Genomic DNA, 13,288 nt, shown 5'->3' with positions numbered 1-13,288 from the left:
TCATGATATGCTGATAATGATTTTAATCATGAACGTAACATAAAAATTACAAGAGGAATTTACAAATGAGTTCAGTTCCTGTATAAAGAGATGATCTGTCATAAACAACAAACAACTTAGGATAAGTTCTTCAACCCTCAAGATGATGTTCTTGATAATGGACTATAAGAGAGTAAATAGTGTCCCTCATCCTCCTGATAATGCTTATTCCACCACCACACTTCACACAATACTCAACATCTTCAGTGGAAAGAATGTACTCTTACAGTGTTACAATCTTATACTAATTTTGCTTGTCATTTTGTTACTTAGCCCATCCATAATGCTTCCACATGATTAGTTGAAGGGGGAGGGAGAGGTAGTGGTGAGTAAAATGTGTAATTTGTTTTTTTCTGAACTAAGTTCTTTTCCTCCATTACTTAGTCCGTCTGTAACGCTTTCACATGATTAGTTGAAGAGAAAGGTGAAGAGCAAACGAAAAAGGAGAGAGAAAAAGAGGGTAAGGCAAAGAGAGAGAGCGATAAAGAGGGAGAATGTTGTGTATTAAGTCTATAAAATTGCGTATAAAGTATATAAAGTGTATATATAAAGTGCATTAGGTAATCATTGTATTCCAATTACCCTCAATTTTCAATGATTATCAGGTGACCAACTATCTTTTGATACAGACACAACACAGAAAAGGCTTTCAGGTTTTTTGGAAAAAGTTTTCAGAAATAGCCCAATGAGTTTACCATTAATTCCATGATATATTCACAGGTCCTGTTAGTTTTTATTAATTCCCTAAAGTATTCCTCTTGAAATGCTACTGTTTTTATGTATCTATAATATATCATGTATCTTTTATCTTTCATCTTTTATTTGTTTCAGTCATTAGACTGTTACCATGCTGGAGCACCACCCAGAAGAATTTTAGTCAAATGAATTGATCCTAGTATTTTCTTTTTAAGCATGGGACTTATTTTATTGGTTTCTTTTGCTGAACTGCTAAGTTATGGGAACATAAATACATCAACACCAGTCATCAAGTGGTGGTGAGGGACAAATGCAGACACAAGGTCATTCACACATAGATATACATATATATCATCATCATTATCATCATTATCATTTAACGTCTATTGTCCATGCTGGCATGGGTTGGATGATTTGACCAGGGCTGAGGTCCTGCACCAGACTCCAGTCTGATTTGGCATGGTTTCTACAGCTGGATGCCCTTCCTAATGCCAACCAATCTGGGGGTTTAATGCATGCTTTTACATGCCACCGGTATGGGTGCTATTTGCATGACACCAGTATCTTCCACAACTCTGATTTCACTTGGCTTGACGAGTCTACCTTCTCAAGCACAGCATATTGACAAAGGTCTCTGTCATTTGTCATTGCCCCCAAAAGGCCCAGTGCTTGAAAGATGCTTTTTACATGCCACTCGCACAGTGCTAGTTACATGACACTGGCATCAACCATATTGCCTCCGTGAGGCCCAACACTTGAAACATGCTTTTTATGTGCTGATATATATATATATATATATATATATATATATATATGTATGTGTGTGTGTGTGTGTGTGTATGTGTGTGTGTGTGTGTGTGTGTGTGTGTGTGTGTGTGTGCATATGTACATATGATGGGCTTCTTTCAGCTTCCATCCAACAAAACCACTCACAAGTCTTTGGTTGACCCAAGGTTATAGCAGAAGACACTTACTCAAGATGCTTCACAGTGGGACTGTCCCTAGAACCATATGGTTGTGAAGCAAACTTCTTACTGCACAGCCATGCCTGCACCTGAGCATGTTGCCTATTCTCCATTGTTTTCCTGTGCTTTTTTGGTGAAAATGTCAGTAGGAACGCGATCTCACTTGAGAATATGAAAATGAATGAGAAAATAGATTTTGCATTACAGAATTTCACATTACAGCCAGATTTTCAGAAAGACGTTACTTTCATAAAGCGTGGGGTTCCAGTATATGTGAATGTGTGTGTGTGTGTGTGTGCATGCCCCAGTATGGCTGCAGTTAAGTGACTGAAACAAGTAAGATAAATAAATATATATATATATATATATATATACATATACATACATATATATATATATATATATATATATATATATATATATATGACAAAAGACCAAAACCTCTGGAGATATGCTGTGATTGCGAAGACCTGACAAATGAAGTGAGTTCATAGCTTGCAGGATGGCCTGCTGTGCTAACCTTGGATCGTAGGGCAACCTGCTGTGCTTAAGGAGACCTACTGAGTCAAGTACATCAACATCAAAATAAAAATCAAATGGAAATTGTAGTTGTGATACCCGTACTGGTAACACATAAAAAGCACCATCTGAACATAGCCGATGCCAGCCTCTTCTGGCCCCTGTACATATGAAGTGGAATTAACGATCAATGAGACTGAGGTCAATTAGATTAAACAGAAGAATCCACTGTGATAGCAAAACAAATAAAAACACAAACTTAATCAAATGGAATCTCAGAACTGTGAAATACATGGAAAAGTAAGGTATTGCATGGAAAATACCCTACAATTGCAAACAACCCTAATGTTGATACATATATGACCCACCAATAGTTGGCTCCATCTGGACTTAAATCAGAAATGGTGGGCTTCATTATGGTGATTCAGGATCAGTGACTGCCAACCAGAAACTACCAAGCAAGGATTCTTAAAAACAGTGCTAGCCCTGCTTACTGCTTTTGTGGTGTAACTAGAAAAACAATTGATAACCTCATCTCTGAATGCTCTATGTTAACCACAAATGAATATAATAATTGCCATAATAAACTTAGCCAGTTTTTCTACTGGATTGTATGCTATAAATCTAGACTTTCACATGAGAAAAACTGGTGGGAACATAAGCTTGCTAATGAGCTAGAAACTAAAAGCACTACATTTCTTTGGAACTTTGGTATTCAAACTATTCAGGCCAATAGACCAGATATTGTGGTAAAAAATCACATTGACAAAACATGTCTGCTTATAGGTACATCAATCCTGGTAGACTACAGTACTTCTATAAAAACATTTGAAAAATTAAGCAAATATAAGGATCTTAGAATAGAAGTCTCAAGAATATAGCATTTAAGCATAATAACTGTACCTGTGATGAATAGAGCTTTGGGAACAATATCAAATGACACACTCGAATGCTATGGTCAAATACAAGGAAACTCCCAAAATATTAGAATTGCAATAAATTGTTCCCATGAGTACAGCTCATATCCCAAGAAAAACATTGTCAACTTGAAAATACCTGATTTTCTTAAAACTCTTTCAAAATTGAAATATTACACATGTAAACGGAATCTTAGTACTCAGATTTTACTCTCCTTCCTCAGCAAAACATTACTGCTAATTATAAATAAGATCCATAGTAAAATATACAGCTAGCTGTTACCTGAGGTCTTTGAATGAGACTTGGAACAGTTCATATAAAACAAAACGACAATAATATTAATAATCATCAGCAAAGTATTAGACATTTTAAAAAGAACAGATAGCATTGTACCATAGGCTGCAGTTAGCAAGCCTGCTATGCATGCAAGACTCCAGGAGTTCCAACAAAATTTGAGTTAAAAGAATGATAATAATAATAAAAATGCAAAATAAGAAAACAAGATATGCCTGACATAGAAGAACAACTAAAGTAGATTATCCTCAACAAAGCACAAAGAAGCTGTTGGTATGAGAAATGCTAACAATTCTGTGAACAAAACAAGCAGCTTAACTCCAATCCAAAGTGATTCTACCAAGAACTTGGTAAAACTAAAATAGAGATCAATGTAGCACCAACAGCAGAAGTGGGAGAATTTTGGAAAGAAGAAAGGTTTGTGAAAGAACTACCCCAGAAAAGGTATATTTAAACAACAAGCACAACACCTGAACACCTCTGGATATCTATAACAATGGAACAGGTAACACTGGTACTGCAAAAACTAAGCAACTGGAAGGCACCAGGGCATGACAAGATTTCCAATTTCTAGCTAAAATATTTAACAGGGATACATAAAGTACTGACACAGAAGTTCAATGAGATACTAACAGAGCCAGAGACAATACCTGAATGGATCACAGAAGGGAAAACCATCCTAATTCCCAAATCCACTGAAACTTAAAATCCACAAAACTACAGACCCAGAACATATCACTCTACAACTTACAAAGCCTTAACTGCATTAATATCACAGAGAAGGGCAGACATCTAGAAAAAAAAACCCATTTCCAGAAGAGCAGAAGGAATGCATAAGGGGGCAGAAGGTTCATATGATTCATAAAGCCATAACTGAAGATAACCAAAAGAAGAGTCTAAGCATGGCTTGGATCAATTACCAAAAAGCTTTTGACAGCATCCTTCCATACATGGATCTTAGAAAAACTATCCATGAACAAGGTAGCACTAACAATAATAGAATATATAAAACATGCCATGAATATATGGCATACAGTTCTGAAGCTCCAAGTAAAAGAGGGAATCATAAAATCTAAAGCCATCCCCATTAGAAGAGGAATATTTCAAGGAGACTTGTCCTCTCCTTTTTTCTTTCCAGCACTGATGCCTTTAATTGATATGTTAAACAGAACTGGATGTGGACAACAATTGCTATAGTAAAATAATCAACCATCTCTTGTATATGGATTATCTAAACTGTATGCTGCAAATGATAAACAACAGGAAACAACACAGTCTGTGTATAGATTTACCAAAGAAATAAATATGAAAATCAGCTTAGTAAAATGTGCCAAAGCAACCTTGAAAAGAAGAAAACTAGTTAAGAGTAATAATGTCACACTAGATAAAGAAAATTAGAATAAAATCCAGACATACAAATACTCAGGAATCAATGAACTAGATATGGTACAACACACACAAATGAAAAAGAAGATAGAGAAGGAATGCTACAGATGGGTTAGATTAAACCAGAGCTCAATGTGAAAAACAAGATAATAAGCATCAATATTCTAGCTGTCCCAGTTATAAATAACAGTTGTAATATTCTTAATTGGACACTAAATGAACTAACCAAACTAGACCCCAAAACAAGAAAAATAATGAAGAAATTCAGAATACACCACTCAAAATCTGACATTGAAATGTTATATATACAATAAATTGAAGGTGTCAGAGACATTATACAACTAGAAAACTACTATAAAATATCCACCATTGGATTACAGAAATATCTAACTCAGAACCAAGGAAAACTGGTACAAATAGCCACAGAGAATGAGCAAAAACAAGAAACTGTTTTCTGTCTTCAAGGAAGCTGAAAAATACAAGGAAGAGGTTGTAAAACCTGACAACTATGAAGAAAAAGAACAAACAACAAGAGTAAGTAAAATCTAAGCTAAAACTGGATCTACAAAATACCATAATAAAATGAAGGCCTTAAATGGCAAAAGCCCTTACATGGCAAACACTAATTTTCAGTACTTCTCTCTTTTTTTGTTTTGTTTTTTAAGCCTGGTACTAATTCTATCAATCTCTTTTGCCGAACTGCTAAGTTACATGACATAAACACACCAATAGTGGCTATCAAGCAGTAGTGGGGACAAACACAGACAATGACATACATATATATATATATATATATATACACAAAACCATGACTATGTGACCATGTGACCGACCAGACTGTCAAATGTTGTTACATATTCATGGTCACAATGCACTTTGCATCGTATTAGCCATCAAATAACACAACCCTGCTGGCTATGTGAGCAGGCGAACTCTCTACCTTGATCAAAAGGGAACTAGAGCAATATGAAATGACGAGTTTTGCTCAAGAACACAACACAACACTCAGTCTGGGAATCGAATCCACAGTGTAGCAATCATGAGTGCGACAGCCTAACCATTAGGTTGTATGTGACCACATGTGTATCGTTGGCGATTTTCTTTCTCCGTCTTCCCTTCTTTGGACCTTTCCTTTTTCTATGTTTCTGACGAAGAGCTCCACTCGAAACGCTAAATCCTCCTCCTTTCTTGCCTTTCCTGAGTGTCCAATAACACTATACTTGTTCCACGTCCTCGCGTTGTAGTGTTTTCACTTTGTTCATGTTTGGATTAACTCTCTCTCTCTCTCTCTCTATATATATATATATATATATATATATATATATATATGAGGTATTTCAAAAGATTTGGTATCATTTGAGATGTAAATATCACAGAAACTACATAGTCAAAGCAAATGAAACTAAACATGCTTAATGTTGAGCAACATAAGATTATTCCTCCAAATTTGAATGAGAGATTCAAAGGTATGTGGATTCTTTGAATGATTTCACAAATGTCATTGAGATAAGTTTGCACAGTGAGCTTCCAATGAGGTGGAGCCCCATCCTGTTGAAAAATGAAGTCTTCATGTTCACTTGCAATGAGCTCATCCATTAGCCAGTTTTTAAGCATTTGCAAATAAACATCATGGTTACATTTCCCTCAAAGAAAAATGGGCCATAAAGATGCTTCTTGGAGATGGTACAGAGTACATTCACTTTTGGTGAGTCCCTTTCATGCTCAACTGTGGCATGGGGATTTTCTTTGCCCCAAATGCAAACATTATGCTTATTGACTTTGCCATTCATATGAAATGTGGCCTCATCATTGAAAATTAGATGTTCCTTGAACTCAGCTTCTTCAAGTTTCTCTTGCATATCAACACAGAGTTGTTTGCACTTTCACTTGTCATCTGCTGTTATGGCCTGAACAAGCTGAAGCTTGTAGGGTTTCATTTGCAAACATTTCCTCAGGATGCACCAAACTGTCATTAGAGGAATCTGGGTTTCCAGACTTGTTCTTCTTATGGACTTCTTGGGGCTTCACAAGAGCTTTTGGTGGACCCACTCAACTGTCTCTTCTAATGTTAGTAGTCGTCCGGATCCTTTTGTCCTGCACAGACAGCCTTCCTCTTTGTAAACATAAGGACACAGGAAATGCATTGTTGTTAGTGACTTTTTAGAGAAATCTCTCATAAATGCATGCTGCACAGTCTTATTCAACTGTGTTCAAGCATACTCCAACACACAAAACACCTTTTCTCTTCCAGTGAATGCCATTTATATACCTGAAAAGATAAACATATCAAACATTAAACATAAAATTTTGACCTGTTTCTATACAGGCTGTTAAAATTTGAAGTCATTTGAACAAGAACTGGTTACGTTATTAGATGGCGAAATGATATCAAATTAAAAAACTAAAAAAATTCCTCATTCTTTCCTCTGTCATTGAAGCTAAGATAAATATATTTTATTTTTAAAATAAAAAAGTTATTTAGATCTAAATTTGATTGGAGGTGTTACTTACTCTCCTATAACATTGCTATAAATTTCAATGTAAACTTTTTTCTACTGGACCAAATCACAAATTTTTTATGCAAATTTGTAGCTAGGGATCAGTCCTCTTCAGAAATGTTAAGAGTTTTCAATTTGGTTAAAAACTGAATTAGCAACAAAGCTCTGGAGATGCTGCATGTGAGTAAATTGCGGCCTTAAGAATATTATTCAACTGCTACTGTAGTTGATTGATTTATATATACATATGATGGGCTCCTTTCAGTTTCCATCAACCACTCCACCTACAAGGCTTTGATCAGCCCGAGGCTATAGTAGAAGACACTTGCCTAAGGTGCTGCACTGAACCTGGAACCATGTTGTTGAGAAACAAGCTCCTTATTACACAGTCTTTCAAATTTTGGCACACAGCTAGCAATTTCAGAAGTTAGTCAATTACATTGACTCCAGTACTTGATCAGTACTTTATTTTATTGACCCCCTGAAATCCATAAGGATGAAAGGCACTGTTGACTTTGATGGGATTTGAACTTAGAACATAAAGAGTTGAAAGAAATGTTGCTAGATATTTTCTCTGATGTGCAAATAATTCAGTTAGCTCACTGCTTTATCAAGTCTTAAGATAATAAAAACAAAAAATAAAATTGATATAATAAAAATAAAAATAAAATTATGTAATTTTCTATTTACAGAAAGAGCCAATTACAGTATTAATATAATTATTTATAAATGATGAATGAATAAATCTAGAAAACTGGTTTGAGGTTTTAACTCTGGGAAAAATTGTGTAGTAATTATTTTTGCTTGTGTGTTTTTGTTCAGATTTTGTCAATTGGTGCAGGTGTGACTTTGTGGTTGAAAAGCTTGCTTCCTAACCATATGGCCTTGGCTTTACTCCTACTGCATGGCATCTTGGGCAAGTGTATTCTACTGTAGCCATAGGCCAACCAAAGCCTTGTAAATTAATTTGTAGACAGAAATTGAAAGAAGCTTGTTGTGTGTGTGTGTGAGTCCAATATAGGTAAAACTCAACAAAAAAGTACTCTGTTAGTGGGTGCTTGATATGTAAGAAATAGAGGTCAAATCTCCCTCAAAATTTCATGTTACCATGCAACTGGTACTCCATCAGTTTCAGTTGACCCAATCAATGGAGTGGTCTTCACGTGAAATTAACATGCAAGTGGCCGAGCACTCTACAGACATGCATGCTCTTAATGAAGTTCTCAGGGACATTCAATGTGACACAGAATGTGACAAGGCCAGCCATTTGAAATACAGGTACTACTTATTTTTCACAAACGAGTGGACTGGAGCAATGTAAAATGAAATATTTTGTTAGAGGACACAACATGCTGCCAGAAATTGAACTCACGACCTCACAATTGTGAACTGAATACCCACACCATTAAGCCACACACCTTCCATGAAAAACAATGTTTTTCAACCGTTTTTTGTTCCATGCTCCACTTTGATTTTCGAATAAAAGTGTGTGCCCCACCAATAATAAGCATATAAATTATGCAAAATAAGCATAATAAACATATAAATTATGCAATAATAAGCATATAAATTATGCAAAAGAAGTTTAATTAAAACTTATTGCAATTATTATTCACTTGTTACTTACATCTGTTTTTTTTTCTAGTTAATTTTAGTTAATTTTTGTTTGTTTTCAGATCATTAAAATGGAATGTCAAGTTAAGAAAAACAAGCATATTCGACACCTCCTTCTTTTTGCTTTTAATCAAGGGTCTAAGGCTGAAAAAGCTGCTCGCAACATTTGTGCTGTGTATGCAGAGGGTGCCATAGCTGAAAGAACTGCTCATGATAGGTATGCCAAGTTCAAAAATGGAAATTTTGACCTCAAAGACGCACCTCGTTATGGCCGTCCAGTTGAGTTCGATGAAGAGTGATTAAACCAACTTTTGCACACAAATTCTTGTCAAACGACAAGGGAACTGACAGAGAAAAGGGATTGCTTCCACACTGCTATAGAGAAGCATCTTCACTCGATGGGAAAGGTTCAGAAGTATGGAGCATGGGTTCCACATGCATTAAGTGACAACAACAAAAATCAATGAGCCACAATCTCCACTGGTTTGCTTGCTCATCACTGTTCAACTCATGGACACAAGCAACAATTTCTTTATTGAATCATTACTGGCGATGTAAAATGGTGTCTGTACATCAATATGAAGCAGTATAAGGAATGGCTTAGTCCCGGTACACAAGCAACTCCACACGTGAAACAAGATCTTCATCCGCGCAACTCTCCTGATTTGGCACCAATGGATTTCCACCTCTTTCGATCTCTTTCAAATGCAATTCATGGAGTTGCATTCAATACTGATGCAAAATTGAGAGCTTGGTTGGATCAATGTTTGGATTCAAAATCAGGTGATTTCTACCAACGAGGTATTGAAAATCTTGTTGAACGTTGGGAAGAAGTTGTAAACAACAAGGGTGAATACATTATTGATTAATTAGCTGTTATTTTTAATTAAACCTTTTAAAAAATTTAAATTTAAAATAACAGCAGGAACTTAGTTGCCAACCCAATACATTTCTGATAAGGCAACTGCAGGAAAAATACCTAGTCAAAGATAAACTTCTGTACTTGGCTTGTGTTGACTTGGAGAAAGCTTTTGTCAGAGTCCCCTGATCCCTTATCTGGTGATCAATGCAGAAACTAGGGATAGACAAGTGGTTGGTGAGAGCCATACAAGCCTTGTACAGGGATGCTACCAATGTGTACAGCGAACAATTCAGTGTACAAGTAGGGGTTCACTAAGGATCGGTGCTCAGCCCTCGCTTGTTCATCATAGTCCTCCAGGCAATAAAAGGAATTCAAGACAGGTTGCCCTTGGGCGCTCCTCTATGCATGTTCTTATAGCTGAATCACTATTCAAACTAGAGAAGTTTCAGGTAAGGAGGTAAGGTCTAGAATCAAAGGGCTTTAGAGTTAACCTAGCAAAAACCAAAGTCATAGTAAGTAGGAAGGCAGACAAATCACAAATCCCTTCAGGTAGATGGCCCTGCTCAAAATGTAGAAAAGGTGTAGGTAGAAATGCAAAAAAAGTTAGACATAAGAGGAATCAGATGTGGTGTGCAAGAGAGATAACTGCACTGGTATGGTCATGTATGTATGTGTGTGTGTGTGTGTGTGTGTATGTGTATATATATATATATATACAGGGGTTGGACAAAATAATGGAAACACTTAGCATCATAGCATCATAATTTTGAAATATCTTTAACGGAAGATATTAATTTGTAAGCAATAATATGAGATATCGGCATCGTAATCAGTGTGTAAAGAATTGATTCTTCATTGATTGCCATTATGTAAAGATGAAAGAACAGTGATTGAAGTTGTGAAGAAAATATTTATTTGCCGTTACATTATACAATACCTTGCCTTGACGGGCAGGTGATAAAATCATAAAGCATGCAAAGTAAAGATAGATGTAGATTTTCCTTGCATAGTTTGTGTTTGTGATCTCATCATTATTTAGTAGCAATTACAGAGAGAGAGAGAGAGAGAGAATGATGTTGTAAGAGAACAGAATTAGAGCTAGTGAGAGTGGCAGAGTGTGGGACGAAACAACTGCTTCATTGGAGAAATGCCATAGTTGTTCTAGCCAGTCAGTCAGAGTCCGTTCTCACTAACTGAGTTGTAACCAAAGTGACTAACTGATTTTTGCTTTTATAACTCCCAAAATTACTGCAGAGCTTAATGACCACCTTGAAAACCCAGTTTCAACAAAAACTGTTTGATGGAAGCTGCACAAAGCTGGATTTCATGGGAGGGCTGCAATGAGAAAACCACTACTTTCAAAAACAAATGTTGCAAAGCATTTAGAGTGAAGTAAAAACCTACAGAATTGGTCCCTAGAGCAGTGGAAGAATGTTATTTTCTTGGACAAGTCATCCTTTACCTTATTTCTGACGACTGGCTGAGCATACATGTGGAGACAGCCAAAAGAAGCATTTGACCCAGACTGCCTTCTTCCAACTGTCAAACATGGCAGAGGATCTGTGATGATCGGGGACGGGGGGAAGCTATATCTCAGAAATTTGCCGGCCCAATGGTTTCCCTTCATGGCAGAATTAATAGTCAAGACTATTTAAGCATTTTATCTGATCAAATTTATCCTATGGTTGTGGAAATGTTTCTGGGGGAAAATGCAACCTTTCAGGATGATAATACACCAATTCACACAGCTAAAGTTGTTACTGAATGGCACGAGGAACATTCTAGTGAAGTTGAACATCTTATCTGGCCACCACAGTCCCCAGATCTCAATATTATTAAACATTTATGGTGCATTTTAGAAAAACAAGGAGTTGATATCCTCCACCATCATCACCACAAGAACTTTAGACTATTTTAACTGAAAAATGGACAAAAATTCCTTTGGAAACAATTCAAACTTTGTACGAATCCATACCTCATGGAATTCAAGCTGTAATTACTGCCAAAGGCAGTCTTACCCCATATTAAAATAAATTTGTTTAAAATTTTAAGATGTTTCCATTATTTTGTCCAACCCCTGTGTGTGTATATATGTGTGTGTGTGTGTGTGTTTGTATGTACATATATATATATACATATTGTGTGTGTATATATATATATATATATGCATATATATATTTTTTCTTTTGTTTCAGCTCAGAGCTGCGGCCATTTATATATATATATATATATATATATATATATATATTATATATATATATATATACATATATATACATATATATATACATATATATATATATATATATATATATATATATATATATATATATATATATATATATATATATATATATATATATATATATATATATACATATATATACATATATATACATATATTATATATATATACATACAATATATATATATATATATATATATTGGTACCTTGTTGTACCATTTATCTACTTTTATTATATATATATATATATATATATATATATGACATATATAATATATATTAATACACACACACACACACACACACATCTATGTGTGTGTGTGTATTTCGTGGAATCCTCTCTCACCGAGATTCCTGGTGGAAGATTACATTCATCTGATGGTGTCAGTTTACATCTTGTATTAGCTGTCTTTAATTTCTTTAAGAAAGGTATTTAGAGGGTACTTGTGTATTTGTATGTTGAAGTACCCTCTATTGAGATAGTATGTTATTAAGGAAGGCATTTGAAAGATACTTATGTAGCAGCATCCCTTAAATCTATAAATAACTCCTCAAATAAAAAAATTATTATTCAGATTGTTGTTTATTTGTTCCAGGTTAATCCTGACTGAGTAGACCTATGATCTAACCATGATACTTCTGCTGTTTGTTTTTTTGTTATTGTATGTGCGAAATAGTTTTATAGTACACCCATTTGATAGAGAGAGAGAGAGGATATAAGGAGTTTTTGTTAAGATGCCTCAAACTAATAGGTATGTGTTCTGAGTGCTCAAATCAGTGTGCCACCAAAATTCCAGTTAAAACAGTGGGTGATGTTGTGAAGTTGTGGTTGTGTGATTGTCTTGTTCAAAAGTGGCTAAAGGTAGCATCCCTTTGAGTCAGTAGGTATAGGTTAAAGTAGTGAGGAAAGGTAAACAATTAGACAATGCAGGACAAGGACATTTAATTTCATTTAATTCCAACTAAAATTTTAAATTTTAAATCTAAAATTTAGCTATTATTTTTACTATTCATTATGTAGCTAAATTTTAGATTGAATTAAATGAAATTAAATGTCCTTGTCCTAAACTGCCTAATTGTTTGCCTTTCCTCACTACTTTTTTTTTCAATTATCCATTACCAAGCCCAGAAATGTTCTCAAAACTAAATGGAGAAAAATGTTCTAGAAATTAGACCTCTCAGGGGCCTATCTACAGATACAGGTAGAGGAAGGTTGCATACACCTTTTAACAATCAACACATGCCATGGGTT

Source organism: Octopus sinensis, linkage group LG4 (assembly GCF_006345805.1).
Source record: "Octopus sinensis linkage group LG4, ASM634580v1, whole genome shotgun sequence".
Taxonomy (NCBI): domain Eukaryota; kingdom Metazoa; phylum Mollusca; class Cephalopoda; order Octopoda; family Octopodidae; genus Octopus; species Octopus sinensis.
This window is presented reverse-complemented; position numbering follows the sequence as displayed.